The 27,257-nt window shown below is 52.5% G+C and overlaps 38 non-coding genes across 38 annotated transcripts; all 38 read left to right on the top strand.

Annotated features, from left to right (window-relative positions):
• The first annotated feature begins 470 nt into the window (after positions 1-470).
• Positions 471-589, top strand: LOC144985710 (5S ribosomal RNA). The gene has a single exon (XR_013649539.1). It is a non-coding gene; the product is annotated as a 5S ribosomal RNA (ribosomal RNA).
• A 591-nt stretch (positions 590-1,180) lies between these two features.
• On the top strand, positions 1,181-1,299 carry LOC144986282 (5S ribosomal RNA). Its single transcript, XR_013650096.1, has one exon. It is a non-coding gene; the product is annotated as a 5S ribosomal RNA (ribosomal RNA).
• Positions 1,300-1,915: 616 nt separating this feature from the next.
• LOC144985824 (5S ribosomal RNA) lies at positions 1,916-2,034 on the top strand. The gene has a single exon (XR_013649654.1). It is a non-coding gene; the product is annotated as a 5S ribosomal RNA (ribosomal RNA).
• Positions 2,035-2,625: 591 nt separating this feature from the next.
• Positions 2,626-2,744, top strand: LOC144986284 (5S ribosomal RNA). The gene has a single exon (XR_013650097.1). It is a non-coding gene; the product is annotated as a 5S ribosomal RNA (ribosomal RNA).
• A 611-nt stretch (positions 2,745-3,355) lies between these two features.
• On the top strand, positions 3,356-3,474 carry LOC144985937 (5S ribosomal RNA). Its single transcript, XR_013649767.1, has one exon. It is a non-coding gene; the product is annotated as a 5S ribosomal RNA (ribosomal RNA).
• A 590-nt stretch (positions 3,475-4,064) lies between these two features.
• Positions 4,065-4,183, top strand: LOC144986285 (5S ribosomal RNA). The gene has a single exon (XR_013650098.1). It is a non-coding gene; the product is annotated as a 5S ribosomal RNA (ribosomal RNA).
• Positions 4,184-4,773: 590 nt separating this feature from the next.
• Positions 4,774-4,892, top strand: LOC144985785 (5S ribosomal RNA). Its single transcript, XR_013649615.1, has one exon. It is a non-coding gene; the product is annotated as a 5S ribosomal RNA (ribosomal RNA).
• Positions 4,893-5,508: 616 nt separating this feature from the next.
• LOC144986048 (5S ribosomal RNA) lies at positions 5,509-5,627 on the top strand. Its single transcript, XR_013649878.1, has one exon. It is a non-coding gene; the product is annotated as a 5S ribosomal RNA (ribosomal RNA).
• A 590-nt stretch (positions 5,628-6,217) lies between these two features.
• Positions 6,218-6,336, top strand: LOC144986286 (5S ribosomal RNA). Its single transcript, XR_013650099.1, has one exon. It is a non-coding gene; the product is annotated as a 5S ribosomal RNA (ribosomal RNA).
• Positions 6,337-6,932: 596 nt separating this feature from the next.
• LOC144986160 (5S ribosomal RNA) lies at positions 6,933-7,051 on the top strand. Its single transcript, XR_013649990.1, has one exon. It is a non-coding gene; the product is annotated as a 5S ribosomal RNA (ribosomal RNA).
• Positions 7,052-7,642: 591 nt separating this feature from the next.
• On the top strand, positions 7,643-7,761 carry LOC144986288 (5S ribosomal RNA). The gene has a single exon (XR_013650101.1). It is a non-coding gene; the product is annotated as a 5S ribosomal RNA (ribosomal RNA).
• Positions 7,762-8,377: 616 nt separating this feature from the next.
• On the top strand, positions 8,378-8,496 carry LOC144986252 (5S ribosomal RNA). Its single transcript, XR_013650066.1, has one exon. It is a non-coding gene; the product is annotated as a 5S ribosomal RNA (ribosomal RNA).
• Positions 8,497-9,086: 590 nt separating this feature from the next.
• LOC144986289 (5S ribosomal RNA) lies at positions 9,087-9,205 on the top strand. The gene has a single exon (XR_013650102.1). It is a non-coding gene; the product is annotated as a 5S ribosomal RNA (ribosomal RNA).
• A 616-nt stretch (positions 9,206-9,821) lies between these two features.
• Positions 9,822-9,940, top strand: LOC144986264 (5S ribosomal RNA). The gene has a single exon (XR_013650077.1). It is a non-coding gene; the product is annotated as a 5S ribosomal RNA (ribosomal RNA).
• A 591-nt stretch (positions 9,941-10,531) lies between these two features.
• Positions 10,532-10,650, top strand: LOC144986290 (5S ribosomal RNA). Its single transcript, XR_013650103.1, has one exon. It is a non-coding gene; the product is annotated as a 5S ribosomal RNA (ribosomal RNA).
• Positions 10,651-11,251: 601 nt separating this feature from the next.
• LOC144986275 (5S ribosomal RNA) lies at positions 11,252-11,370 on the top strand. The gene has a single exon (XR_013650088.1). It is a non-coding gene; the product is annotated as a 5S ribosomal RNA (ribosomal RNA).
• A 591-nt stretch (positions 11,371-11,961) lies between these two features.
• Positions 11,962-12,080, top strand: LOC144986291 (5S ribosomal RNA). Its single transcript, XR_013650104.1, has one exon. It is a non-coding gene; the product is annotated as a 5S ribosomal RNA (ribosomal RNA).
• Positions 12,081-12,696: 616 nt separating this feature from the next.
• LOC144986292 (5S ribosomal RNA) lies at positions 12,697-12,815 on the top strand. The gene has a single exon (XR_013650105.1). It is a non-coding gene; the product is annotated as a 5S ribosomal RNA (ribosomal RNA).
• Positions 12,816-13,416: 601 nt separating this feature from the next.
• Positions 13,417-13,535, top strand: LOC144986287 (5S ribosomal RNA). The gene has a single exon (XR_013650100.1). It is a non-coding gene; the product is annotated as a 5S ribosomal RNA (ribosomal RNA).
• A 591-nt stretch (positions 13,536-14,126) lies between these two features.
• LOC144986293 (5S ribosomal RNA) lies at positions 14,127-14,245 on the top strand. Its single transcript, XR_013650106.1, has one exon. It is a non-coding gene; the product is annotated as a 5S ribosomal RNA (ribosomal RNA).
• A 616-nt stretch (positions 14,246-14,861) lies between these two features.
• LOC144986298 (5S ribosomal RNA) lies at positions 14,862-14,980 on the top strand. The gene has a single exon (XR_013650111.1). It is a non-coding gene; the product is annotated as a 5S ribosomal RNA (ribosomal RNA).
• Positions 14,981-15,596: 616 nt separating this feature from the next.
• Positions 15,597-15,715, top strand: LOC144986294 (5S ribosomal RNA). Its single transcript, XR_013650107.1, has one exon. It is a non-coding gene; the product is annotated as a 5S ribosomal RNA (ribosomal RNA).
• A 616-nt stretch (positions 15,716-16,331) lies between these two features.
• On the top strand, positions 16,332-16,450 carry LOC144986309 (5S ribosomal RNA). The gene has a single exon (XR_013650122.1). It is a non-coding gene; the product is annotated as a 5S ribosomal RNA (ribosomal RNA).
• Positions 16,451-17,040: 590 nt separating this feature from the next.
• LOC144986295 (5S ribosomal RNA) lies at positions 17,041-17,159 on the top strand. Its single transcript, XR_013650108.1, has one exon. It is a non-coding gene; the product is annotated as a 5S ribosomal RNA (ribosomal RNA).
• A 590-nt stretch (positions 17,160-17,749) lies between these two features.
• LOC144986296 (5S ribosomal RNA) lies at positions 17,750-17,868 on the top strand. The gene has a single exon (XR_013650109.1). It is a non-coding gene; the product is annotated as a 5S ribosomal RNA (ribosomal RNA).
• Positions 17,869-18,484: 616 nt separating this feature from the next.
• On the top strand, positions 18,485-18,603 carry LOC144986321 (5S ribosomal RNA). The gene has a single exon (XR_013650134.1). It is a non-coding gene; the product is annotated as a 5S ribosomal RNA (ribosomal RNA).
• A 590-nt stretch (positions 18,604-19,193) lies between these two features.
• LOC144986297 (5S ribosomal RNA) lies at positions 19,194-19,312 on the top strand. The gene has a single exon (XR_013650110.1). It is a non-coding gene; the product is annotated as a 5S ribosomal RNA (ribosomal RNA).
• A 596-nt stretch (positions 19,313-19,908) lies between these two features.
• Positions 19,909-20,027, top strand: LOC144986332 (5S ribosomal RNA). The gene has a single exon (XR_013650145.1). It is a non-coding gene; the product is annotated as a 5S ribosomal RNA (ribosomal RNA).
• A 591-nt stretch (positions 20,028-20,618) lies between these two features.
• On the top strand, positions 20,619-20,737 carry LOC144986299 (5S ribosomal RNA). Its single transcript, XR_013650112.1, has one exon. It is a non-coding gene; the product is annotated as a 5S ribosomal RNA (ribosomal RNA).
• A 616-nt stretch (positions 20,738-21,353) lies between these two features.
• LOC144986343 (5S ribosomal RNA) lies at positions 21,354-21,472 on the top strand. The gene has a single exon (XR_013650156.1). It is a non-coding gene; the product is annotated as a 5S ribosomal RNA (ribosomal RNA).
• Positions 21,473-22,088: 616 nt separating this feature from the next.
• LOC144986354 (5S ribosomal RNA) lies at positions 22,089-22,207 on the top strand. Its single transcript, XR_013650167.1, has one exon. It is a non-coding gene; the product is annotated as a 5S ribosomal RNA (ribosomal RNA).
• Positions 22,208-22,797: 590 nt separating this feature from the next.
• LOC144986300 (5S ribosomal RNA) lies at positions 22,798-22,916 on the top strand. Its single transcript, XR_013650113.1, has one exon. It is a non-coding gene; the product is annotated as a 5S ribosomal RNA (ribosomal RNA).
• A 591-nt stretch (positions 22,917-23,507) lies between these two features.
• LOC144986301 (5S ribosomal RNA) lies at positions 23,508-23,626 on the top strand. Its single transcript, XR_013650114.1, has one exon. It is a non-coding gene; the product is annotated as a 5S ribosomal RNA (ribosomal RNA).
• Positions 23,627-24,227: 601 nt separating this feature from the next.
• LOC144986366 (5S ribosomal RNA) lies at positions 24,228-24,346 on the top strand. The gene has a single exon (XR_013650178.1). It is a non-coding gene; the product is annotated as a 5S ribosomal RNA (ribosomal RNA).
• Positions 24,347-24,936: 590 nt separating this feature from the next.
• LOC144986302 (5S ribosomal RNA) lies at positions 24,937-25,055 on the top strand. Its single transcript, XR_013650115.1, has one exon. It is a non-coding gene; the product is annotated as a 5S ribosomal RNA (ribosomal RNA).
• Positions 25,056-25,676: 621 nt separating this feature from the next.
• On the top strand, positions 25,677-25,795 carry LOC144986377 (5S ribosomal RNA). Its single transcript, XR_013650189.1, has one exon. It is a non-coding gene; the product is annotated as a 5S ribosomal RNA (ribosomal RNA).
• A 591-nt stretch (positions 25,796-26,386) lies between these two features.
• Positions 26,387-26,505, top strand: LOC144986303 (5S ribosomal RNA). The gene has a single exon (XR_013650116.1). It is a non-coding gene; the product is annotated as a 5S ribosomal RNA (ribosomal RNA).
• A 616-nt stretch (positions 26,506-27,121) lies between these two features.
• LOC144986388 (5S ribosomal RNA) lies at positions 27,122-27,240 on the top strand. Its single transcript, XR_013650200.1, has one exon. It is a non-coding gene; the product is annotated as a 5S ribosomal RNA (ribosomal RNA).
• The last annotated feature ends 17 nt before the right edge of the window (positions 27,241-27,257 follow it).

Consider the following 27,257-nt stretch of genomic DNA (forward strand, 5'->3'; position numbering starts at 1 on the left):
TGTGACACATACAGCCACCAGAGAGCGCACCGGCCAGGAAATCAAACACACAGCTTTGGGTTTCTTGCTTTTTCATGTCCTTCTGTGTCTTTCTTTTCTTTTCTTTTCTTTTCTTTTCTTTTCTTTTTCTTTTTTTTTTTTTTTTTTTTTTCTCTGACATGACCGTCCGGGCTTCATCCAAACTCTTCAGCGAGCTGCAGGGCAGTCAGCGCCGAGGTGCAAATGCACAAGCCTGCACCCTCTAGAAACGCTGCCGTCTCGGTGACGAGCCCACGCAGGTGTGTGTGTGTGGAAGGCCGCTGTGGCGCACCTGCTGGGGTGAAAGGTCACCGTTTTGGCTGCAGGTGGGTGTGTCCGCTCAGCAGGTGCACCAATCAGTGGCACAGAGTGAGTGGGTGAAGGGGCCGCTGGGAGCAGGCAGGAGTCTGGTGCAGGCAGCGCTTAAAGGGCTCTGCTCCACACAACCCTTCGCTTACGGCCATACCACCCTGAACACGCCCGATCTCGTCCGATCTCGGAAGCTAAGCAGGGTCGGGCCTGGTTAGTACTTGGATGGGAGACCGCCTGGGAATACCAGGTGCTGTAAGTTTTCCGGCTTTTGCTGGCATCCACCAAAGAGAAGGAAAATCACTCACACACCCCCACAAACAGCTTTGGGTACTTTGGTTTCCTTGTCATGCATTTGTGTCTTTGGTTTTTATTTTTCTGACACCACCGTTCTGTGACACATACAGCCACCAGAGAGCGCACCGGCCAGGAAATCAAACACACAGCTTTGGGTTTCTTGCTTTTTCATGTCCTTCTGTGTCTTTCTTTTCTTTTCTTTTCTTTTCTTTTTCTTTTTTTTTTTTTTTTTTTTTTCTCTGACATGACCGTCCGGGCTTCATCCAAACTCTTCAGCGAGCTGCAGGGCAGTCAGCGCCGAGGTGCAAATGCACAAGCCTGCACCCTCTAGAAACGCTGCCGTCTCGGTGACGAGCCCACGCAGGTGTGTGTGTGTGGAAGGCCGCTGTGGCGCACCTGCTGGGGTGAAAGGTCACCGTTTTGGCTGCAGGTGGGTGTGTCCGCTCAGCAGGTGCACCAATCAGTGGCACAGAGTGAGTGGGTGAAGGGGCCGCTGGGAGCAGGCAGGAGTCTGGTGCAGGCAGCGCTTAAAGGGCTCTGCTCCACACAACCCTTCGCTTACGGCCACACCACCCTGAACACGCCCGATCTCGTCCGATCTCGGAAGCTAAGCAGGGTCGGGCCTGGTTAGTACTTGGATGGGAGACCGCCTGGGAATACCAGGTGCTGTAAGTTTTCCGGCTTTTGCTGGCATCCACCAAAGAGAAGGAAAATCACTCACACACCCCCACAAACAGCTTTGGGTACTTTGGTTTCCTTGTCATGCATTTGTGTCTTTGGTTTTTATTTTTCTGACACCACCGTTCTGTGACACATACAGCCACCAGAGAGCGCACCGGCCAGGAAATCAAACACACAGCTTTGGGTTTCTTGCTTTTTCATGTCCTTCTGTGTCTTTCTTTTCTTTTCTTTTCTTTTCTTTTCTTTTCTTTTCTTTTCTTTTCTTTTTCTTTTTTTTTTTTTTTTTTTTTTCTCTGACATGACCGTCCGGGCTTCATCCAAACTCTTCAGCGAGCTGCAGGGCAGTCAGCGCCGAGGTGCAAATGCACAAGCCTGCACCCTCTAGAAACGCTGCCGTCTCGGTGACGAGCCCACGCAGGTGTGTGTGTGTGGAAGGCCGCTGTGGCGCACCTGCTGGGGTGAAAGGTCACCGTTTTGGCTGCAGGTGGGTGTGTCCGCTCAGCAGGTGCACCAATCAGTGGCACAGAGTGAGTGGGTGAAGGGGCCGCTGGGAGCAGGCAGGAGTCTGGTGCAGGCAGCGCTTAAAGGGCTCTGCTCCACACAACCCTTCGCTTACGGCCATACCACCCTGAACACGCCCGATCTCGTCCGATCTCGGAAGCTAAGCAGGGTCGGGCCTGGTTAGTACTTGGATGGGAGACCGCCTGGGAATACCAGGTGCTGTAAGTTTTCCGGCTTTTGCTGGCATCCACCAAAGAGAAGGAAAATCACTCACACACCCCCACAAACAGCTTTGGGTACTTTGGTTTCCTTGTCATGCATTTGTGTCTTTGGTTTTTATTTTTCTGACACCACCGTTCTGTGACACATACAGCCACCAGAGAGCGCACCGGCCAGGAAATCAAACACACAGCTTTGGGTTTCTTGCTTTTTCATGTCCTTCTGTGTCTTTCTTTTCTTTTCTTTTCTTTTCTTTTTCTTTTTTTTTTTTTTTTTTTTTTCTCTGACATGACCGTCCGGGCTTCATCCAAACTCTTCAGCGAGCTGCAGGGCAGTCAGCGCCGAGGTGCAAATGCACAAGCCTGCACCCTCTAGAAACGCTGCCGTCTCGGTGACGCGCCCACGCAGGTGTGTGTGTGTGGAAGGCCGCTGTGGCGCACCTGCTGGGGTGAAAGGTCACCGTTTTGGCTGCAGGTGGGTGTGTCCGCTCAGCAGGTGCACCAATCAGTGGCACAGAGTGAGTGGGTGAAGGGGCCGCTGGGAGCAGGCAGGAGTCTGGTGCAGGCAGCGCTTAAAGGGCTCTGCTCCACACAACCCTTCGCTTACGGCCACACCACCCTGAACACGCCCGATCTCGTCCGATCTCGGAAGCTAAGCAGGGTCGGGCCTGGTTAGTACTTGGATGGGAGACCGCCTGGGAATACCAGGTGCTGTAAGTTTTCCGGCTTTTGCTGGCATCCACCAAAGAGAAGGAAAATCACTCACACACCCCCACAAACAGCTTTGGGTACTTTGGTTTCCTTGTCATGCATTTGTGTCTTTGGTTTTTATTTTTCTGACACCACCGTTCTGTGACACATACAGCCACCAGAGAGCGCACCGGCCAGGAAATCAAACACACAGCTTTGGGTTTCTTGCTTTTTCATGTCCTTCTGTGTCTTTCTTTTCTTTTCTTTTCTTTTCTTTTCTTTTCTTTTCTTTTCTTTTTCTTTTTTTTTTTTTTTTTTTTTTCTCTGACATGACCGTCCGGGCTTCATCCAAACTCTTCAGCGAGCTGCAGGGCAGTCAGCGCCGAGGTGCAAATGCACAAGCCTGCACCCTCTAGAAACGCTGCCGTCTCGGTGACGAGCCCACGCAGGTGTGTGTGTGTGGAAGGCCGCTGTGGCGCACCTGCTGGGGTGAAAGGTCACCGTTTTGGCTGCAGGTGGGTGTGTCCGCTCAGCAGGTGCACCAATCAGTGGCACAGAGTGAGTGGGTGAAGGGGCCGCTGGGAGCAGGCAGGAGTCTGGTGCAGGCAGCGCTTAAAGGGCTCTGCTCCACACAACCCTTCGCTTACGGCCATACCACCCTGAACACGCCCGATCTCGTCCGATCTCGGAAGCTAAGCAGGGTCGGGCCTGGTTAGTACTTGGATGGGAGACCGCCTGGGAATACCAGGTGCTGTAAGTTTTCCGGCTTTTGCTGGCATCCACCAAAGAGAAGGAAAATCACTCACACACCCCCACAAACAGCTTTGGGTACTTTGGTTTCCTTGTCATGCATTTGTGTCTTTGGTTTTTATTTTTCTGACACCACCGTTCTGTGACACATACAGCCACCAGAGAGCGCACCGGCCAGGAAATCAAACACACAGCTTTGGGTTTCTTGCTTTTTCATGTCCTTCTGTGTCTTTCTTTTCTTTTCTTTTCTTTCTTTTTCTTTTTTTTTTTTTTTTTTTTTTCTCTGACATGACCGTCCGGGCTTCATCCAAACTCTTCAGCGAGCTGCAGGGCAGTCAGCGCCGAGGTGCAAATGCACAAGCCTGCACCCTCTAGAAACGCTGCCGTCTCGGTGACGCGCCCACGCAGGTGTGTGTGTGTGGAAGGCCGCTGTGGCGCACCTGCTGGGGTGAAAGGTCACCGTTTTGGCTGCAGGTGGGTGTGTCCGCTCAGCAGGTGCACCAATCAGTGGCACAGAGTGAGTGGGTGAAGGGGCCGCTGGGAGCAGGCAGGAGTCTGGTGCAGGCAGCGCTTAAAGGGCTCTGCTCCACACAACCCTTCGCTTACGGCCACACCACCCTGAACACGCCCGATCTCGTCCGATCTCGGAAGCTAAGCAGGGTCGGGCCTGGTTAGTACTTGGATGGGAGACCGCCTGGGAATACCAGGTGCTGTAAGTTTTCCGGCTTTTGCTGGCATCCACCAAAGAGAAGGAAAATCACTCACACACCCCCACAAACAGCTTTGGGTACTTTGGTTTCCTTGTCATGCATTTGTGTCTTTGGTTTTTATTTTTCTGACACCACCGTTCTGTGACACATACAGCCACCAGAGAGCGCACCGGCCAGGAAATCAAACACACAGCTTTGGGTTTCTTGCTTTTTCATGTCCTTCTGTGTCTTTCTTTTCTTTTCTTTTCTTTCTTTTTCTTTTTTTTTTTTTTTTTTTTTTCTCTGACATGACCGTCCGGGCTTCATCCAAACTCTTCAGCGAGCTGCAGGGCAGTCAGCGCCGAGGTGCAAATGCACAAGCCTGCACCCTCTAGAAACGCTGCCGTCTCGGTGACGCGCCCACGCAGGTGTGTGTGTGTGGAAGGCCGCTGTGGCGCACCTGCTGGGGTGAAAGGTCACCGTTTTGGCTGCAGGTGGGTGTGTCCGCTCAGCAGGTGCACCAATCAGTGGCACAGAGTGAGTGGGTGAAGGGGCCGCTGGGAGCAGGCAGGAGTCTGGTGCAGGCAGCGCTTAAAGGGCTCTGCTCCACACAACCCTTCGCTTACGGCCACACCACCCTGAACACGCCCGATCTCGTCCGATCTCGGAAGCTAAGCAGGGTTGGGCCTGGTTAGTACTTGGATGGGAGACCGCCTGGGAATACCAGGTGCTGTAAGTTTTCCGGCTTTTGCTGGCATCCACCAAAGAGAAGGAAAATCACTCACACACCCCCACAAACAGCTTTGGGTACTTTGGTTTCCTTGTCATGCATTTGTGTCTTTGGTTTTTATTTTTCTGACACCACCGTTCTGTGACACATACAGCCACCAGAGAGCGCACCGGCCAGGAAATCAAACACACAGCTTTGGGTTTCTTGCTTTTTCATGTCCTTCTGTGTCTTTCTTTTCTTTTCTTTTCTTTTCTTTTCTTTTCTTTTCTTTTCTTTTCTTTTTCTTTTTTTTTTTTTTTTTTTTTTCTCTGACATGACCGTCCGGGCTTCATCCAAACTCTTCAGCGAGCTGCAGGGCAGTCAGCGCCGAGGTGCAAATGCACAAGCCTGCACCCTCTAGAAACGCTGCCGTCTCGGTGACGAGCCCACGCAGGTGTGTGTGTGTGGAAGGCCGCTGTGGCGCACCTGCTGGGGTGAAAGGTCACCGTTTTGGCTGCAGGTGGGTGTGTCCGCTCAGCAGGTGCACCAATCAGTGGCACAGAGTGAGTGGGTGAAGGGGCCGCTGGGAGCAGGCAGGAGTCTGGTGCAGGCAGCGCTTAAAGGGCTCTGCTCCACACAACCCTTCGCTTACGGCCATACCACCCTGAACACGCCCGATCTCGTCCGATCTCGGAAGCTAAGCAGGGTCGGGCCTGGTTAGTACTTGGATGGGAGACCGCCTGGGAATACCAGGTGCTGTAAGTTTTCCGGCTTTTGCTGGCATCCACCAAAGAGAAGGAAAATCACTCACACACCCCCACAAACAGCTTTGGGTACTTTGGTTTCCTTGTCATGCATTTGTGTCTTTGGTTTTTATTTTTCTGACACCACCGTTCTGTGACACATACAGCCACCAGAGAGCGCACCGGCCAGGAAATCAAACACACAGCTTTGGGTTTCTTGCTTTTTCATGTCCTTCTGTGTCTTTCTTTTCTTTTCTTTTCTTTCTTTTTCTTTTTTTTTTTTTTTTTTTTTTCTCTGACATGACCGTCCGGGCTTCATCCAAACTCTTCAGCGAGCTGCAGGGCAGTCAGCGCCGAGGTGCAAATGCACAAGCCTGCACCCTCTAGAAACGCTGCCGTCTCGGTGACGCGCCCACGCAGGTGTGTGTGTGTGGAAGGCCGCTGTGGCGCACCTGCTGGGGTGAAAGGTCACCGTTTTGGCTGCAGGTGGGTGTGTCCGCTCAGCAGGTGCACCAATCAGTGGCACAGAGTGAGTGGGTGAAGGGGCCGCTGGGAGCAGGCAGGAGTCTGGTGCAGGCAGCGCTTAAAGGGCTCTGCTCCACACAACCCTTCGCTTACGGCCACACCACCCTGAACACGCCCGATCTCGTCCGATCTCGGAAGCTAAGCAGGGTCGGGCCTGGTTAGTACTTGGATGGGAGACCGCCTGGGAATACCAGGTGCTGTAAGTTTTCCGGCTTTTGCTGGCATCCACCAAAGAGAAGGAAAATCACTCACACACCCCCACAAACAGCTTTGGGTACTTTGGTTTCCTTGTCATGCATTTGTGTCTTTGGTTTTTATTTTTCTGACACCACCGTTCTGTGACACATACAGCCACCAGAGAGCGCACCGGCCAGGAAATCAAACACACAGCTTTGGGTTTCTTGCTTTTTCATGTCCTTCTGTGTCTTTCTTTTCTTTTCTTTTCTTTTCTTTTCTTTTTCTTTTTTTTTTTTTTTTTTTTTTCTCTGACATGACCGTCCGGGCTTCATCCAAACTCTTCAGCGAGCTGCAGGGCAGTCAGCGCCGAGGTGCAAATGCACAAGCCTGCACCCTCTAGAAACGCTGCCGTCTCGGTGACGAGCCCACGCAGGTGTGTGTGTGTGGAAGGCCGCTGTGGCGCACCTGCTGGGGTGAAAGGTCACCGTTTTGGCTGCAGGTGGGTGTGTCCGCTCAGCAGGTGCACCAATCAGTGGCACAGAGTGAGTGGGTGAAGGGGCCGCTGGGAGCAGGCAGGAGTCTGGTGCAGGCAGCGCTTAAAGGGCTCTGCTCCACACAACCCTTCGCTTACGGCCATACCACCCTGAACACGCCCGATCTCGTCCGATCTCGGAAGCTAAGCAGGGTCGGGCCTGGTTAGTACTTGGATGGGAGACCGCCTGGGAATACCAGGTGCTGTAAGTTTTCCGGCTTTTGCTGGCATCCACCAAAGAGAAGGAAAATCACTCACACACCCCCACAAACAGCTTTGGGTACTTTGGTTTCCTTGTCATGCATTTGTGTCTTTGGTTTTTATTTTTCTGACACCACCGTTCTGTGACACATACAGCCACCAGAGAGCGCACCGGCCAGGAAATCAAACACACAGCTTTGGGTTTCTTGCTTTTTCATGTCCTTCTGTGTCTTTCTTTTCTTTTCTTTTCTTTTCTTTTTCTTTTTTTTTTTTTTTTTTTTTTCTCTGACATGACCGTCCGGGCTTCATCCAAACTCTTCAGCGAGCTGCAGGGCAGTCAGCGCCGAGGTGCAAATGCACAAGCCTGCACCCTCTAGAAACGCTGCCGTCTCGGTGACGAGCCCACGCAGGTGTGTGTGTGTGGAAGGCCGCTGTGGCGCACCTGCTGGGGTGAAAGGTCACCGTTTTGGCTGCAGGTGGGTGTGTCCGCTCAGCAGGTGCACCAATCAGTGGCACAGAGTGAGTGGGTGAAGGGGCCGCTGGGAGCAGGCAGGAGTCTGGTGCAGGCAGCGCTTAAAGGGCTCTGCTCCACACAACCCTTCGCTTACGGCCACACCACCCTGAACACGCCCGATCTCGTCCGATCTCGGAAGCTAAGCAGGGTCGGGCCTGGTTAGTACTTGGATGGGAGACCGCCTGGGAATACCAGGTGCTGTAAGTTTTCCGGCTTTTGCTGGCATCCACCAAAGAGAAGGAAAATCACTCACACACCCCCACAAACAGCTTTGGGTACTTTGGTTTCCTTGTCATGCATTTGTGTCTTTGGTTTTTATTTTTCTGACACCACCGTTCTGTGACACATACAGCCACCAGAGAGCGCACCGGCCAGGAAATCAAACACACAGCTTTGGGTTTCTTGCTTTTTCATGTCCTTCTGTGTCTTTCTTTTCTTTTCTTTTCTTTTCTTTTCTTTTCTTTTCTTTTCTTTTCTTTTTCTTTTTTTTTTTTTTTTTTTTTTCTCTGACATGACCGTCCGGGCTTCATCCAAACTCTTCAGCGAGCTGCAGGGCAGTCAGCGCCGAGGTGCAAATGCACAAGCCTGCACCCTCTAGAAACGCTGCCGTCTCGGTGACGAGCCCACGCAGGTGTGTGTGTGTGGAAGGCCGCTGTGGCGCACCTGCTGGGGTGAAAGGTCACCGTTTTGGCTGCAGGTGGGTGTGTCCGCTCAGCAGGTGCACCAATCAGTGGCACAGAGTGAGTGGGTGAAGGGGCCGCTGGGAGCAGGCAGGAGTCTGGTGCAGGCAGCGCTTAAAGGGCTCTGCTCCACACAACCCTTCGCTTACGGCCATACCACCCTGAACACGCCCGATCTCGTCCGATCTCGGAAGCTAAGCAGGGTCGGGCCTGGTTAGTACTTGGATGGGAGACCGCCTGGGAATACCAGGTGCTGTAAGTTTTCCGGCTTTTGCTGGCATCCACCAAAGAGAAGGAAAATCACTCACACACCCCCACAAACAGCTTTGGGTACTTTGGTTTCCTTGTCATGCATTTGTGTCTTTGGTTTTTATTTTTCTGACACCACCGTTCTGTGACACATACAGCCACCAGAGAGCGCACCGGCCAGGAAATCAAACACACAGCTTTGGGTTTCTTGCTTTTTCATGTCCTTCTGTGTCTTTCTTTTCTTTTCTTTTCTTTCTTTTTCTTTTTTTTTTTTTTTTTTTTTTCTCTGACATGACCGTCCGGGCTTCATCCAAACTCTTCAGCGAGCTGCAGGGCAGTCAGCGCCGAGGTGCAAATGCACAAGCCTGCACCCTCTAGAAACGCTGCCGTCTCGGTGACGCGCCCACGCAGGTGTGTGTGTGTGGAAGGCCGCTGTGGCGCACCTGCTGGGGTGAAAGGTCACCGTTTTGGCTGCAGGTGGGTGTGTCCGCTCAGCAGGTGCACCAATCAGTGGCACAGAGTGAGTGGGTGAAGGGGCCGCTGGGAGCAGGCAGGAGTCTGGTGCAGGCAGCGCTTAAAGGGCTCTGCTCCACACAACCCTTCGCTTACGGCCACACCACCCTGAACACGCCCGATCTCGTCCGATCTCGGAAGCTAAGCAGGGTCGGGCCTGGTTAGTACTTGGATGGGAGACCGCCTGGGAATACCAGGTGCTGTAAGTTTTCCGGCTTTTGCTGGCATCCACCAAAGAGAAGGAAAATCACTCACACACCCCCACAAACAGCTTTGGGTACTTTGGTTTCCTTGTCATGCATTTGTGTCTTTGGTTTTTATTTTTCTGACACCACCGTTCTGTGACACATACAGCCACCAGAGAGCGCACCGGCCAGGAAATCAAACACACAGCTTTGGGTTTCTTGCTTTTTCATGTCCTTCTGTGTCTTTCTTTTCTTTTCTTTTCTTTTCTTTTCTTTTCTTTTCTTTTCTTTTCTTTTTCTTTTTTTTTTTTTTTTTTTTTTCTCTGACATGACCGTCCGGGCTTCATCCAAACTCTTCAGCGAGCTGCAGGGCAGTCAGCGCCGAGGTGCAAATGCACAAGCCTGCACCCTCTAGAAACGCTGCCGTCTCGGTGACGAGCCCACGCAGGTGTGTGTGTGTGGAAGGCCGCTGTGGCGCACCTGCTGGGGTGAAAGGTCACCGTTTTGGCTGCAGGTGGGTGTGTCCGCTCAGCAGGTGCACCAATCAGTGGCACAGAGTGAGTGGGTGAAGGGGCCGCTGGGAGCAGGCAGGAGTCTGGTGCAGGCAGCGCTTAAAGGGCTCTGCTCCACACAACCCTTCGCTTACGGCCATACCACCCTGAACACGCCCGATCTCGTCCGATCTCGGAAGCTAAGCAGGGTCGGGCCTGGTTAGTACTTGGATGGGAGACCGCCTGGGAATACCAGGTGCTGTAAGTTTTCCGGCTTTTGCTGGCATCCACCAAAGAGAAGGAAAATCACTCACACACCCCCACAAACAGCTTTGGGTACTTTGGTTTCCTTGTCATGCATTTGTGTCTTTGGTTTTTATTTTTCTGACACCACCGTTCTGTGACACATACAGCCACCAGAGAGCGCACCGGCCAGGAAATCAAACACACAGCTTTGGGTTTCTTGCTTTTTCATGTCCTTCTGTGTCTTTCTTTTCTTTTCTTTTCTTTTCTTTTTCTTTTTTTTTTTTTTTTTTTTTTCTCTGACATGACCGTCCGGGCTTCATCCAAACTCTTCAGCGAGCTGCAGGGCAGTCAGCGCCGAGGTGCAAATGCACAAGCCTGCACCCTCTAGAAACGCTGCCGTCTCGGTGACGAGCCCACGCAGGTGTGTGTGTGTGGAAGGCCGCTGTGGCGCACCTGCTGGGGTGAAAGGTCACCGTTTTGGCTGCAGGTGGGTGTGTCCGCTCAGCAGGTGCACCAATCAGTGGCACAGAGTGAGTGGGTGAAGGGGCCGCTGGGAGCAGGCAGGAGTCTGGTGCAGGCAGCGCTTAAAGGGCTCTGCTCCACACAACCCTTCGCTTACGGCCACACCACCCTGAACACGCCCGATCTCGTCCGATCTCGGAAGCTAAGCAGGGTCGGGCCTGGTTAGTACTTGGATGGGAGACCGCCTGGGAATACCAGGTGCTGTAAGTTTTCCGGCTTTTGCTGGCATCCACCAAAGAGAAGGAAAATCACTCACACACCCCCACAAACAGCTTTGGGTACTTTGGTTTCCTTGTCATGCATTTGTGTCTTTGGTTTTTATTTTTCTGACACCACCGTTCTGTGACACATACAGCCACCAGAGAGCGCACCGGCCAGGAAATCAAACACACAGCTTTGGGTTTCTTGCTTTTTCATGTCCTTCTGTGTCTTTCTTTTCTTTTCTTTTCTTTTCTTTTCTTTTCTTTTTCTTTTTTTTTTTTTTTTTTTTTTCTCTGACATGACCGTCCGGGCTTCATCCAAACTCTTCAGCGAGCTGCAGGGCAGTCAGCGCCGAGGTGCAAATGCACAAGCCTGCACCCTCTAGAAACGCTGCCGTCTCGGTGACGAGCCCACGCAGGTGTGTGTGTGTGGAAGGCCGCTGTGGCGCACCTGCTGGGGTGAAAGGTCACCGTTTTGGCTGCAGGTGGGTGTGTCCGCTCAGCAGGTGCACCAATCAGTGGCACAGAGTGAGTGGGTGAAGGGGCCGCTGGGAGCAGGCAGGAGTCTGGTGCAGGCAGCGCTTAAAGGGCTCTGCTCCACACAACCCTTCGCTTACGGCCATACCACCCTGAACACGCCCGATCTCGTCCGATCTCGGAAGCTAAGCAGGGTCGGGCCTGGTTAGTACTTGGATGGGAGACCGCCTGGGAATACCAGGTGCTGTAAGTTTTCCGGCTTTTGCTGGCATCCACCAAAGAGAAGGAAAATCACTCACACACCCCCACAAACAGCTTTGGGTACTTTGGTTTCCTTGTCATGCATTTGTGTCTTTGGTTTTTATTTTTCTGACACCACCGTTCTGTGACACATACAGCCACCAGAGAGCGCACCGGCCAGGAAATCAAACACACAGCTTTGGGTTTCTTGCTTTTTCATGTCCTTCTGTGTCTTTCTTTTCTTTTCTTTTCTTTTCTTTTTCTTTTTTTTTTTTTTTTTTTTTTCTCTGACATGACCGTCCGGGCTTCATCCAAACTCTTCAGCGAGCTGCAGGGCAGTCAGCGCCGAGGTGCAAATGCACAAGCCTGCACCCTCTAGAAACGCTGCCGTCTCGGTGACGAGCCCACGCAGGTGTGTGTGTGTGGAAGGCCGCTGTGGCGCACCTGCTGGGGTGAAAGGTCACCGTTTTGGCTGCAGGTGGGTGTGTCCGCTCAGCAGGTGCACCAATCAGTGGCACAGAGTGAGTGGGTGAAGGGGCCGCTGGGAGCAGGCAGGAGTCTGGTGCAGGCAGCGCTTAAAGGGCTCTGCTCCACACAACCCTTCGCTTACGGCCACACCACCCTGAACACGCCCGATCTCGTCCGATCTCGGAAGCTAAGCAGGGTCGGGCCTGGTTAGTACTTGGATGGGAGACCGCCTGGGAATACCAGGTGCTGTAAGTTTTCCGGCTTTTGCTGGCATCCACCAAAGAGAAGGAAAATCACTCACACACCCCCACAAACAGCTTTGGGTACTTTGGTTTCCTTGTCATGCATTTGTGTCTTTGGTTTTTATTTTTCTGACACCACCGTTCTGTGACACATACAGCCACCAGAGAGCGCACCGGCCAGGAAATCAAACACACAGCTTTGGGTTTCTTGCTTTTTCATGTCCTTCTGTGTCTTTCTTTTCTTTTCTTTTCTTTTCTTTTCTTTTCTTTTCTTTTCTTTTCTTTTTCTTTTTTTTTTTTTTTTTTTTTTCTCTGACATGACCGTCCGGGCTTCATCCAAACTCTTCAGCGAGCTGCAGGGCAGTCAGCGCCGAGGTGCAAATGCACAAGCCTGCACCCTCTAGAAACGCTGCCGTCTCGGTGACGAGCCCACGCAGGTGTGTGTGTGTGGAAGGCCGCTGTGGCGCACCTGCTGGGGTGAAAGGTCACCGTTTTGGCTGCAGGTGGGTGTGTCCGCTCAGCAGGTGCACCAATCAGTGGCACAGAGTGAGTGGGTGAAGGGGCCGCTGGGAGCAGGCAGGAGTCTGGTGCAGGCAGCGCTTAAAGGGCTCTGCTCCACACAACCCTTCGCTTACGGCCACACCACCCTGAACACGCCCGATCTCGTCCGATCTCGGAAGCTAAGCAGGGTCGGGCCTGGTTAGTACTTGGATGGGAGACCGCCTGGGAATACCAGGTGCTGTAAGTTTTCCGGCTTTTGCTGGCATCCACCAAAGAGAAGGAAAATCACTCACACACCCCCACAAACAGCTTTGGGTACTTTGGTTTCCTTGTCATGCATTTGTGTCTTTGGTTTTTATTTTTCTGACACCACCGTTCTGTGACACATACAGCCACCAGAGAGCGCACCGGCCAGGAAATCAAACACACAGCTTTGGGTTTCTTGCTTTTTCATGTCCTTCTGTGTCTTTCTTTTCTTTTCTTTTCTTTTCTTTTCTTTTCTTTTTCTTTTTTTTTTTTTTTTTTTTTTCTCTGACATGACCGTCCGGGCTTCATCCAAACTCTTCAGCGAGCTGCAGGGCAGTCAGCGCCGAGGTGCAAATGCACAAGCCTGCACCCTCTAGAAACGCTGCCGTCTCGGTGACGAGCCCACGCAGGTGTGTGTGTGTGGAAGGCCGCTGTGGCGCACCTGCTGGGGTGAAAGGTCACCGTTTTGGCTGCAGGTGGGTGTGTCCGCTCAGCAGGTGCACCAATCAGTGGCACAGAGTGAGTGGGTGAAGGGGCCGCTGGGAGCAGGCAGGAGTCTGGTGCAGGCAGCGCTTAAAGGGCTCTGCTCCACACAACCCTTCGCTTACGGCCATACCACCCTGAACACGCCCGATCTCGTCCGATCTCGGAAGCTAAGCAGGGTCGGGCCTGGTTAGTACTTGGATGGGAGACCGCCTGGGAATACCAGGTGCTGTAAGTTTTCCGGCTTTTGCTGGCATCCACCAAAGAGAAGGAAAATCACTCACACACCCCCACAAACAGCTTTGGGTACTTTGGTTTCCTTGTCATGCATTTGTGTCTTTGGTTTTTATTTTTCTGACACCACCGTTCTGTGACACATACAGCCACCAGAGAGCGCACCGGCCAGGAAATCAAACACACAGCTTTGGGTTTCTTGCTTTTTCATGTCCTTCTGTGTCTTTCTTTTCTTTTCTTTTCTTTTCTTTTTCTTTTTTTTTTTTTTTTTTTTTTCTCTGACATGACCGTCCGGGCTTCATCCAAACTCTTCAGCGAGCTGCAGGGCAGTCAGCGCCGAGGTGCAAATGCACAAGCCTGCACCCTCTAGAAACGCTGCCGTCTCGGTGACGAGCCCACGCAGGTGTGTGTGTGTGGAAGGCCGCTGTGGCGCACCTGCTGGGGTGAAAGGTCACCGTTTTGGCTGCAGGTGGGTGTGTCCGCTCAGCAGGTGCACCAATCAGTGGCACAGAGTGAGTGGGTGAAGGGGCCGCTGGGAGCAGGCAGGAGTCTGGTGCAGGCAGCGCTTAAAGGGCTCTGCTCCACACAACCCTTCGCTTACGGCCACACCACCCTGAACACGCCCGATCTCGTCCGATCTCGGAAGCTAAGCAGGGTCGGGCCTGGTTAGTACTTGGATGGGAGACCGCCTGGGAATACCAGGTGCTGTAAGTTTTCCGGCTTTTGCTGGCATCCACCAAAGAGAAGGAAAATCACTCACACACCCCCACAAACAGCTTTGGGTACTTTGGTTTCCTTGTCATGCATTTGTGTCTTTGGTTTTTATTTTTCTGACACCACCGTTCTGTGACACATACAGCCACCAGAGAGCGCACCGGCCAGGAAATCAAACACACAGCTTTGGGTTTCTTGCTTTTTCATGTCCTTCTGTGTCTTTCTTTTCTTTTCTTTTCTTTTCTTTTCTTTTCTTTTCTTTTCTTTTCTTTTTCTTTTTTTTTTTTTTTTTTTTTTCTCTGACATGACCGTCCGGGCTTCATCCAAACTCTTCAGCGAGCTGCAGGGCAGTCAGCGCCGAGGTGCAAATGCACAAGCCTGCACCCTCTAGAAACGCTGCCGTCTCGGTGACGAGCCCACGCAGGTGTGTGTGTGTGGAAGGCCGCTGTGGCGCACCTGCTGGGGTGAAAGGTCACCGTTTTGGCTGCAGGTGGGTGTGTCCGCTCAGCAGGTGCACCAATCAGTGGCACAGAGTGAGTGGGTGAAGGGGCCGCTGGGAGCAGGCAGGAGTCTGGTGCAGGCAGCGCTTAAAGGGCTCTGCTCCACACAACCCTTCGCTTACGGCCATACCACCCTGAACACGCCCGATCTCGTCCGATCTCGGAAGCTAAGCAGGGTCGGGCCTGGTTAGTACTTGGATGGGAGACCGCCTGGGAATACCAGGTGCTGTAAGTTTTCCGGCTTTTGCTGGCATCCACCAAAGAGAAGGAAAATCACTCACACACCCCCACAAACAGCTTTGGGTACTTTGGTTTCCTTGTCATGCATTTGTGTCTTTGGTTTTTATTTTTCTGACACCACCGTTCTGTGACACATACAGCCACCAGAGAGCGCACCGGCCAGGAAATCAAACACACAGCTTTGGGTTTCTTGCTTTTTCATGTCCTTCTGTGTCTTTCTTTTCTTTTCTTTTCTTTTCTTTTCTTTTCTTTTCTTTTCTTTTCTTTTTCTTTTTTTTTTTTTTTTTTTTTTCTCTGACATGACCGTCCGGGCTTCATCCAAACTCTTCAGCGAGCTGCAGGGCAGTCAGCGCCGAGGTGCAAATGCACAAGCCTGCACCCTCTAGAAACGCTGCCGTCTCGGTGACGCGCCCACGCAGGTGTGTGTGTGTGGAAGGCCGCTGTGGCGCACCTGCTGGGGTGAAAGGTCACCGTTTTGGCTGCAGGTGGGTGTGTCCGCTCAGCAGGTGCACCAATCAGTGGCACAGAGTGAGTGGGTGAAGGGGCCGCTGGGAGCAGGCAGGAGTCTGGTGCAGGCAGCGCTTAAAGGGCTCTGCTCCACACAACCCTTCGCTTACGGCCACACCACCCTGAACACGCCCGATCTCGTCCGATCTCGGAAGCTAAGCAGGGTCGGGCCTGGTTAGTACTTGGATGGGAGACCGCCTGGGAATACCAGGTGCTGTAAGTTTTCCGGCTTTTGCTGGCATCCACCAAAGAGAAGGAAAATCACTCACACACCCCCACAAACAGCTTTGGGTACTTTGGTTTCCTTGTCATGCATTTGTGTCTTTGGTTTTTATTTTTCTGACACCACCGTTCTGTGACACATACAGCCACCAGAGAGCGCACCGGCCAGGAAATCAAACACACAGCTTTGGGTTTCTTGCTTTTTCATGTCCTTCTGTGTCTTTCTTTTCTTTTCTTTTCTTTTCTTTTCTTTTCTTTTCTTTTCTTTTCTTTTTCTTTTTTTTTTTTTTTTTTTTTTCTCTGACATGACCGTCCGGGCTTCATCCAAACTCTTCAGCGAGCTGCAGGGCAGTCAGCGCCGAGGTGCAAATGCACAAGCCTGCACCCTCTAGAAACGCTGCCGTCTCGGTGACGAGCCCACGCAGGTGTGTGTGTGTGGAAGGCCGCTGTGGCGCACCTGCTGGGGTGAAAGGTCACCGTTTTGGCTGCAGGTGGGTGTGTCCGCTCAGCAGGTGCACCAATCAGTGGCACAGAGTGAGTGGGTGAAGGGGCCGCTGGGAGCAGGCAGGAGTCTGGTGCAGGCAGCGCTTAAAGGGCTCTGCTCCACACAACCCTTCGCTTACGGCCATACCACCCTGAACACGCCCGATCTCGTCCGATCTCGGAAGCTAAGCAGGGTCGGGCCTGGTTAGTACTTGGATGGGAGACCGCCTGGGAATACCAGGTGCTGTAAGTTTTCCGGCTTTTGCTGGCATCCACCAAAGAGAAGGAAAATCACTCACACACCCCCACAAACAGCTTTGGGTACTTTGGTTTCCTTGTCATGCATTTGTGTCTTTGGTTTTTATTTTTCTGACACCACCGTTCTGTGACACATACAGCCACCAGAGAGCGCACCGGCCAGGAAATCAAACACACAGCTTTGGGTTTCTTGCTTTTTCATGTCCTTCTGTGTCTTTCTTTTCTTTTCTTTTCTTTCTTTTTCTTTTTTTTTTTTTTTTTTTTTTCTCTGACATGACCGTCCGGGCTTCATCCAAACTCTTCAGCGAGCTGCAGGGCAGTCAGCGCCGAGGTGCAAATGCACAAGCCTGCACCCTCTAGAAACGCTGCCGTCTCGGTGACGCGCCCACGCAGGTGTGTGTGTGTGGAAGGCCGCTGTGGCGCACCTGCTGGGGTGAAAGGTCACCGTTTTGGCTGCAGGTGGGTGTGTCCGCTCAGCAGGTGCACCAATCAGTGGCACAGAGTGAGTGGGTGAAGGGGCCGCTGGGAGCAGGCAGGAGTCTGGTGCAGGCAGCGCTTAAAGGGCTCTGCTCCACACAACCCTTCGCTTACGGCCACACCACCCTGAACACGCCCGATCTCGTCCGATCTCGGAAGCTAAGCAGGGTCGGGCCTGGTTAGTACTTGGATGGGAGACCGCCTGGGAATACCAGGTGCTGTAAGTTTTCCGGCTTTTGCTGGCATCCACCAAAGAGAAGGAAAATCACTCACACACCCCCACAAACAGCTTTGGGTACTTTGGTTTCCTTGTCATGCATTTGTGTCTTTGGTTTTTATTTTTCTGACACCACCGTTCTGTGACACATACAGCCACCAGAGAGCGCACCGGCCAGGAAATCAAACACACAGCTTTGGGTTTCTTGCTTTTTCATGTCCTTCTGTGTCTTTCTTTTCTTTTCTTTTCTTTCTTTTTCTTTTTTTTTTTTTTTTTTTTTTCTCTGACATGACCGTCCGGGCTTCATCCAAACTCTTCAGCGAGCTGCAGGGCAGTCAGCGCCGAGGTGCAAATGCACAAGCCTGCACCCTCTAGAAACGCTGCCGTCTCGGTGACGCGCCCACGCAGGTGTGTGTGTGTGGAAGGCCGCTGTGGCGCACCTGCTGGGGTGAAAGGTCACCGTTTTGGCTGCAGGTGGGTGTGTCCGCTCAGCAGGTGCACCAATCAGTGGCACAGAGTGAGTGGGTGAAGGGGCCGCTGGGAGCAGGCAGGAGTCTGGTGCAGGCAGCGCTTAAAGGGCTCTGCTCCACACAACCCTTCGCTTACGGCCACACCACCCTGAACACGCCCGATCTCGTCCGATCTCGGAAGCTAAGCAGGGTCGGGCCTGGTTAGTACTTGGATGGGAGACCGCCTGGGAATACCAGGTGCTGTAAGTTTTCCGGCTTTTGCTGGCATCCACCAAAGAGAAGGAAAATCACTCACACACCCCCACAAACAGCTTTGGGTACTTTGGTTTCCTTGTCATGCATTTGTGTCTTTGGTTTTTATTTTTCTGACACCACCGTTCTGTGACACATACAGCCACCAGAGAGCGCACCGGCCAGGAAATCAAACACACAGCTTTGGGTTTCTTGCTTTTTCATGTCCTTCTGTGTCTTTCTTTTCTTTTCTTTTCTTTTCTTTTCTTTTCTTTTCTTTTCTTTTCTTTTTCTTTTTTTTTTTTTTTTTTTTTTCTCTGACATGACCGTCCGGGCTTCATCCAAACTCTTCAGCGAGCTGCAGGGCAGTCAGCGCCGAGGTGCAAATGCACAAGCCTGCACCCTCTAGAAACGCTGCCGTCTCGGTGACGAGCCCACGCAGGTGTGTGTGTGTGGAAGGCCGCTGTGGCGCACCTGCTGGGGTGAAAGGTCACCGTTTTGGCTGCAGGTGGGTGTGTCCGCTCAGCAGGTGCACCAATCAGTGGCACAGAGTGAGTGGGTGAAGGGGCCGCTGGGAGCAGGCAGGAGTCTGGTGCAGGCAGCGCTTAAAGGGCTCTGCTCCACACAACCCTTCGCTTACGGCCATACCACCCTGAACACGCCCGATCTCGTCCGATCTCGGAAGCTAAGCAGGGTCGGGCCTGGTTAGTACTTGGATGGGAGACCGCCTGGGAATACCAGGTGCTGTAAGTTTTCCGGCTTTTGCTGGCATCCACCAAAGAGAAGGAAAATCACTCACACACCCCCACAAACAGCTTTGGGTACTTTGGTTTCCTTGTCATGCATTTGTGTCTTTGGTTTTTATTTTTCTGACACCACCGTTCTGTGACACATACAGCCACCAGAGAGCGCACCGGCCAGGAAATCAAACACACAGCTTTGGGTTTCTTGCTTTTTCATGTCCTTCTGTGTCTTTCTTTTCTTTTCTTTTCTTTCTTTTTCTTTTTTTTTTTTTTTTTTTTTTCTCTGACATGACCGTCCGGGCTTCATCCAAACTCTTCAGCGAGCTGCAGGGCAGTCAGCGCCGAGGTGCAAATGCACAAGCCTGCACCCTCTAGAAACGCTGCCGTCTCGGTGACGCGCCCACGCAGGTGTGTGTGTGTGGAAGGCCGCTGTGGCGCACCTGCTGGGGTGAAAGGTCACCGTTTTGGCTGCAGGTGGGTGTGTCCGCTCAGCAGGTGCACCAATCAGTGGCACAGAGTGAGTGGGTGAAGGGGCCGCTGGGAGCAGGCAGGAGTCTGGTGCAGGCAGCGCTTAAAGGGCTCTGCTCCACACAACCCTTCGCTTACGGCCACACCACCCTGAACACGCCCGATCTCGTCCGATCTCGGAAGCTAAGCAGGGTCGGGCCTGGTTAGTACTTGGATGGGAGACCGCCTGGGAATACCAGGTGCTGTAAGTTTTCCGGCTTTTGCTGGCATCCACCAAAGAGAAGGAAAATCACTCACACACCCCCACAAACAGCTTTGGGTACTTTGGTTTCCTTGTCATGCATTTGTGTCTTTGGTTTTTATTTTTCTGACACCACCGTTCTGTGACACATACAGCCACCAGAGAGCGCACCGGCCAGGAAATCAAACACACAGCTTTGGGTTTCTTGCTTTTTCATGTCCTTCTGTGTCTTTCTTTTCTTTTCTTTTCTTTTCTTTTCTTTTTCTTTTTTTTTTTTTTTTTTTTTTCTCTGACATGACCGTCCGGGCTTCATCCAAACTCTTCAGCGAGCTGCAGGGCAGTCAGCGCCGAGGTGCAAATGCACAAGCCTGCACCCTCTAGAAACGCTGCCGTCTCGGTGACGAGCCCACGCAGGTGTGTGTGTGTGGAAGGCCGCTGTGGCGCACCTGCTGGGGTGAAAGGTCACCGTTTTGGCTGCAGGTGGGTGTGTCCGCTCAGCAGGTGCACCAATCAGTGGCACAGAGTGAGTGGGTGAAGGGGCCGCTGGGAGCAGGCAGGAGTCTGGTGCAGGCAGCGCTTAAAGGGCTCTGCTCCACACAACCCTTCGCTTACGGCCATACCACCCTGAACACGCCCGATCTCGTCCGATCTCGGAAGCTAAGCAGGGTCGGGCCTGGTTAGTACTTGGATGGGAGACCGCCTGGGAATACCAGGTGCTGTAAGTTTTCCGGCTTTTGCTGGCATCCACCAAAGAGAAGGAAAATCACTCACACACCCCCACAAACAGCTTTGGGTACTTTGGTTTCCTTGTCATGCATTTGTGTCTTTGGTTTTTATTTTTCTGACACCACCGTTCTGTGACACATACAGCCACCAGAGAGCGCACCGGCCAGGAAATCAAACACACAGCTTTGGGTTTCTTGCTTTTTCATGTCCTTCTGTGTCTTTCTTTTCTTTTCTTTTCTTTTCTTTTTCTTTTTTTTTTTTTTTTTTTTTTCTCTGACATGACCGTCCGGGCTTCATCCAAACTCTTCAGCGAGCTGCAGGGCAGTCAGCGCCGAGGTGCAAATGCACAAGCCTGCACCCTCTAGAAACGCTGCCGTCTCGGTGACGAGCCCACGCAGGTGTGTGTGTGTGGAAGGCCGCTGTGGCGCACCTGCTGGGGTGAAAGGTCACCGTTTTGGCTGCAGGTGGGTGTGTCCGCTCAGCAGGTGCACCAATCAGTGGCACAGAGTGAGTGGGTGAAGGGGCCGCTGGGAGCAGGCAGGAGTCTGGTGCAGGCAGCGCTTAAAGGGCTCTGCTCCACACAACCCTTCGCTTACGGCCACACCACCCTGAACACGCCCGATCTCGTCCGATCTCGGAAGCTAAGCAGGGTCGGGCCTGGTTAGTACTTGGATGGGAGACCGCCTGGGAATACCAGGTGCTGTAAGTTTTCCGGCTTTTGCTGGCATCCACCAAAGAGAAGGAAAATCACTCACACACCCCCACAAACAGCTTTGGGTACTTTGGTTTCCTTGTCATGCATTTGTGTCTTTGGTTTTTATTTTTCTGACACCACCGTTCTGTGACACATACAGCCACCAGAGAGCGCACCGGCCAGGAAATCAAACACACAGCTTTGGGTTTCTTGCTTTTTCATGTCCTTCTGTGTCTTTCTTTTCTTTTCTTTTCTTTTCTTTTCTTTTCTTTTCTTTTCTTTTCTTTTTCTTTTTTTTTTTTTTTTTTTTTTCTCTGACATGACCGTCCGGGCTTCATCCAAACTCTTCAGCGAGCTGCAGGGCAGTCAGCGCCGAGGTGCAAATGCACAAGCCTGCACCCTCTAGAAACGCTGCCGTCTCGGTGACGAGCCCACGCAGGTGTGTGTGTGTGGAAGGCCGCTGTGGCGCACCTGCTGGGGTGAAAGGTCACCGTTTTGGCTGCAGGTGGGTGTGTCCGCTCAGCAGGTGCACCAATCAGTGGCACAGAGTGAGTGGGTGAAGGGGCCGCTGGGAGCAGGCAGGAGTCTGGTGCAGGCAGCGCTTAAAGGGCTCTGCTCCACACAACCCTTCGCTTACGGCCATACCACCCTGAACACGCCCGATCTCGTCCGATCTCGGAAGCTAAGCAGGGTCGGGCCTGGTTAGTACTTGGATGGGAGACCGCCTGGGAATACCAGGTGCTGTAAGTTTTCCGGCTTTTGCTGGCATCCACCAAAGAGAAGGAAAATCACTCACACACCCCCACAAACAGCTTTGGGTACTTTGGTTTCCTTGTCATGCATTTGTGTCTTTGGTTTTTATTTTTCTGACACCACCGTTCTGTGACACATACAGCCACCAGAGAGCGCACCGGCCAGGAAATCAAACACACAGCTTTGGGTTTCTTGCTTTTTCATGTCCTTCTGTGTCTTTCTTTTCTTTTCTTTTCTTTTCTTTTCTTTTCTTTTCTTTTCTTTTCTTTTTCTTTTTTTTTTTTTTTTTTTTTTCTCTGACATGACCGTCCGGGCTTCATCCAAACTCTTCAGCGAGCTGCAGGGCAGTCAGCGCCGAGGTGCAAATGCACAAGCCTGCACCCTCTAGAAACGCTGCCGTCTCGGTGACGAGCCCACGCAGGTGTGTGTGTGTGGAAGGCCGCTGTGGCGCACCTGCTGGGGTGAAAGGTCACCGTTTTGGCTGCAGGTGGGTGTGTCCGCTCAGCAGGTGCACCAATCAGTGGCACAGAGTGAGTGGGTGAAGGGGCCGCTGGGAGCAGGCAGGAGTCTGGTGCAGGCAGCGCTTAAAGGGCTCTGCTCCACACAACCCTTCGCTTACGGCCATACCACCCTGAACACGCCCGATCTCGTCCGATCTCGGAAGCTAAGCAGGGTCGGGCCTGGTTAGTACTTGGATGGGAGACCGCCTGGGAATACCAGGTGCTGTAAGTTTTCCGGCTTTTGCTGGCATCCACCAAAGAGAAGGAAAATCACTCACACACCCCCACAAACAGCTTTGGGTACTTTGGTTTCCTTGTCATGCATTTGTGTCTTTGGTTTTTATTTTTCTGACACCACCGTTCTGTGACACATACAGCCACCAGAGAGCGCACCGGCCAGGAAATCAAACACACAGCTTTGGGTTTCTTGCTTTTTCATGTCCTTCTGTGTCTTTCTTTTCTTTTCTTTTCTTTCTTTTTCTTTTTTTTTTTTTTTTTTTTTTCTCTGACATGACCGTCCGGGCTTCATCCAAACTCTTCAGCGAGCTGCAGGGCAGTCAGCGCCGAGGTGCAAATGCACAAGCCTGCACCCTCTAGAAACGCTGCCGTCTCGGTGACGCGCCCACGCAGGTGTGTGTGTGTGGAAGGCCGCTGTGGCGCACCTGCTGGGGTGAAAGGTCACCGTTTTGGCTGCAGGTGGGTGTGTCCGCTCAGCAGGTGCACCAATCAGTGGCACAGAGTGAGTGGGTGAAGGGGCCGCTGGGAGCAGGCAGGAGTCTGGTGCAGGCAGCGCTTAAAGGGCTCTGCTCCACACAACCCTTCGCTTACGGCCACACCACCCTGAACACGCCCGATCTCGTCCGATCTCGGAAGCTAAGCAGGGTCGGGCCTGGTTAGTACTTGGATGGGAGACCGCCTGGGAATACCAGGTGCTGTAAGTTTTCCGGCTTTTGCTGGCATCCACCAAAGAGAAGGAAAATCACTCACACACCCCCACAAACAGCTTTGGGTACTTTGGTTTCCTTGTCATGCATTTGTGTCTTTGGTTTTTATTTTTCTGACACCACCGTTCTGTGACACATACAGCCACCAGAGAGCGCACCGGCCAGGAAATCAAACACACAGCTTTGGGTTTCTTGCTTTTTCATGTCCTTCTGTGTCTTTCTTTTCTTTTCTTTTCTTTTCTTTTTCTTTTTTTTTTTTTTTTTTTTTTCTCTGACATGACCGTCCGGGCTTCATCCAAACTCTTCAGCGAGCTGCAGGGCAGTCAGCGCCGAGGTGCAAATGCACAAGCCTGCACCCTCTAGAAACGCTGCCGTCTCGGTGACGAGCCCACGCAGGTGTGTGTGTGTGGAAGGCCGCTGTGGCGCACCTGCTGGGGTGAAAGGTCACCGTTTTGGCTGCAGGTGGGTGTGTCCGCTCAGCAGGTGCACCAATCAGTGGCACAGAGTGAGTGGGTGAAGGGGCCGCTGGGAGCAGGCAGGAGTCTGGTGCAGGCAGCGCTTAAAGGGCTCTGCTCCACACAACCCTTCGCTTACGGCCACACCACCCTGAACACGCCCGATCTCGTCCGATCTCGGAAGCTAAGCAGGGTCGGGCCTGGTTAGTACTTGGATGGGAGACCGCCTGGGAATACCAGGTGCTGTAAGTTTTCCGGCTTTTGCTGGCATCCACCAAAGAGAAGGAAAATCACTCACACACCCCCACAAACAGCTTTGGGTACTTTGGTTTCCTTGTCATGCATTTGTGTCTTTGGTTTTTATTTTTCTGACACCACCGTTCTGTGACACATACAGCCACCAGAGAGCGCACCGGCCAGGAAATCAAACACACAGCTTTGGGTTTCTTGCTTTTTCATGTCCTTCTGTGTCTTTCTTTTCTTTTCTTTTCTTTTCTTTTCTTTTCTTTTTCTTTTTTTTTTTTTTTTTTTTTTCTCTGACATGACCGTCCGGGCTTCATCCAAACTCTTCAGCGAGCTGCAGGGCAGTCAGCGCCGAGGTGCAAATGCACAAGCCTGCACCCTCTAGAAACGCTGCCGTCTCGGTGACGAGCCCACGCAGGTGTGTGTGTGTGGAAGGCCGCTGTGGCGCACCTGCTGGGGTGAAAGGTCACCGTTTTGGCTGCAGGTGGGTGTGTCCGCTCAGCAGGTGCACCAATCAGTGGCACAGAGTGAGTGGGTGAAGGGGCCGCTGGGAGCAGGCAGGAGTCTGGTGCAGGCAGCGCTTAAAGGGCTCTGCTCCACACAACCCTTCGCTTACGGCCATACCACCCTGAACACGCCCGATCTCGTCCGATCTCGGAAGCTAAGCAGGGTCGGGCCTGGTTAGTACTTGGATGGGAGACCGCCTGGGAATACCAGGTGCTGTAAGTTTTCCGGCTTTTGCTGGCATCCACCAAAGAGAAGGAAAATCACTCACACACCCCCACAAACAGCTTTGGGTACTTTGGTTTCCTTGTCATGCATTTGTGTCTTTGGTTTTTATTTTTCTGACACCACCGTTCTGTGACACATACAGCCACCAGAGAGCGCACCGGCCAGGAAATCAAACACACAGCTTTGGGTTTCTTGCTTTTTCATGTCCTTCTGTGTCTTTCTTTTCTTTTCTTTTCTTTCTTTTTCTTTTTTTTTTTTTTTTTTTTTTCTCTGACATGACCGTCCGGGCTTCATCCAAACTCTTCAGCGAGCTGCAGGGCAGTCAGCGCCGAGGTGCAAATGCACAAGCCTGCACCCTCTAGAAACGCTGCCGTCTCGGTGACGCGCCCACGCAGGTGTGTGTGTGTGGAAGGCCGCTGTGGCGCACCTGCTGGGGTGAAAGGTCACCGTTTTGGCTGCAGGTGGGTGTGTCCGCTCAGCAGGTGCACCAATCAGTGGCACAGAGTGAGTGGGTGAAGGGGCCGCTGGGAGCAGGCAGGAGTCTGGTGCAGGCAGCGCTTAAAGGGCTCTGCTCCACACAACCCTTCGCTTACGGCCACACCACCCTGAACACGCCCGATCTCGTCCGATCTCGGAAGCTAAGCAGGGTCGGGCCTGGTTAGTACTTGGATGGGAGACCGCCTGGGAATACCAGGTGCTGTAAGTTTTCCGGCTTTTGCTGGCATCCACCAAAGAGAAGGAAAATCACTCACACACCCCCACAAACAGCTTTGGGTACTTTGGTTTCCTTGTCATGCATTTGTGTCTTTGGTTTTTATTTTTCTGACACCACCGTTCTGTGACACATACAGCCACCAGAGAGCGCACCGGCCAGGAAATCAAACACACAGCTTTGGGTTTCTTGCTTTTTCATGTCCTTCTGTGTCTTTCTTTTCTTTTCTTTTCTTTTCTTTTCTTTTCTTTTCTTTTCTTTTCTTTTCTTTTTCTTTTTTTTTTTTTTTTTTTTTTCTCTGACATGACCGTCCGGGCTTCATCCAAACTCTTCAGCGAGCTGCAGGGCAGTCAGCGCCGAGGTGCAAATGCACAAGCCTGCACCCTCTAGAAACGCTGCCGTCTCGGTGACGAGCCCACGCAGGTGTGTGTGTGTGGAAGGCCGCTGTGGCGCACCTGCTGGGGTGAAAGGTCACCGTTTTGGCTGCAGGTGGGTGTGTCCGCTCAGCAGGTGCACCAATCAGTGGCACAGAGTGAGTGGGTGAAGGGGCCGCTGGGAGCAGGCAGGAGTCTGGTGCAGGCAGCGCTTAAAGGGCTCTGCTCCACACAACCCTTCGCTTACGGCCATACCACCCTGAACACGCCCGATCTCGTCCGATCTCGGAAGCTAAGCAGGGTCGGGCCTGGTTAGTACTTGGATGGGAGACCGCCTGGGAATACCAGGTGCTGTAAGTTTTCCAGCTTTTGCTGGCATCCACCAAAGAGAAGGAAAATCACTCACACACCCCCACAAACAGCTTTGGGTACTTTGGTTTCCTTGTCATGCATTTGTGTCTTTGGTTTTTATTTTTCTGACACCACCGTTCTGTGACACATACAGCCACCAGAGAGCGCACCGGCCAGGAAATCAAACACACAGCTTTGGGTTTCTTGCTTTTTCATGTCCTTCTGTGTCTTTCTTTTCTTTTCTTTTCTTTTCTTTTTCTTTTTTTTTTTTTTTTTTTTTTCTCTGACATGACCGTCCGGGCTTCATCCAAACTCTTCAGCGAGCTGCAGGGCAGTCAGCGCCGAGGTGCAAATGCACAAGCCTGCACCCTCTAGAAACGCTGCCGTCTCGGTGACGAGCCCACGCAGGTGTGTGTGTGTGGAAGGCCGCTGTGGCGCACCTGCTGGGGTGAAAGGTCACCGTTTTGGCTGCAGGTGGGTGTGTCCGCTCAGCAGGTGCACCAATCAGTGGCACAGAGTGAGTGGGTGAAGGGGCCGCTGGGAGCAGGCAGGAGTCTGGTGCAGGCAGCGCTTAAAGGGCTCTGCTCCACACAACCCTTCGCTTACGGCCACACCACCCTGAACACGCCCGATCTCGTCCGATCTCGGAAGCTAAGCAGGGTCGGGCCTGGTTAGTACTTGGATGGGAGACCGCCTGGGAATACCAGGTGCTGTAAGTTTTCCGGCTTTTGCTGGCATCCACCAAAGAGAAGGAAAATCACTCACACACCCCCACAAACAGCTTTGGGTACTTTGGTTTCCTTGTCATGCATTTGTGTCTTTGGTTTTTATTTTTCTGACACCACCGTTCTGTGACACATACAGCCACCAGAGAGCGCACCGGCCAGGAAATCAAACACACAGCTTTGGGTTTCTTGCTTTTTCATGTCCTTCTGTGTCTTTCTTTTCTTTTCTTTTCTTTTCTTTTCTTTTCTTTTCTTTTCTTTTCTTTTTCTTTTTTTTTTTTTTTTTTTTTTCTCTGACATGACCGTCCGGGCTTCATCCAAACTCTTCAGCGAGCTGCAGGGCAGTCAGCGCCGAGGTGCAAATGCACAAGCCTGCACCCTCTAGAAACGCTGCCGTCTCGGTGACGAGCCCACGCAGGTGTGTGTGTGTGGAAGGCCGCTGTGGCGCACCTGCTGGGGTGAAAGGTCACCGTTTTGGCTGCAGGTGGGTGTGTCCGCTCAGCAGGTGCACCAATCAGTGGCACAGAGTGAGTGGGTGAAGGGGCCGCTGGGAGCAGGCAGGAGTCTGGTGCAGGCAGCGCTTAAAGGGCTCTGCTCCACACAACCCTTCGCTTACGGCCATACCACCCTGAACACGCCCGATCTCGTCCGATCTCGGAAGCTAAGCAGGGTCGGGCCTGGTTAGTACTTGGATGGGAGACCGCCTGGGAATACCAGGTGCTGTAAGTTTTCCGGCTTTTGCTGGC

This window comes from Oryzias latipes, chromosome 16 (assembly GCF_053564925.1).
Source record: "Oryzias latipes strain Hd-rR chromosome 16, Olatipes_Hd-rR_3.1".
Lineage (NCBI taxonomy): Eukaryota > Metazoa > Chordata > Actinopteri > Beloniformes > Adrianichthyidae > Oryzias > Oryzias latipes.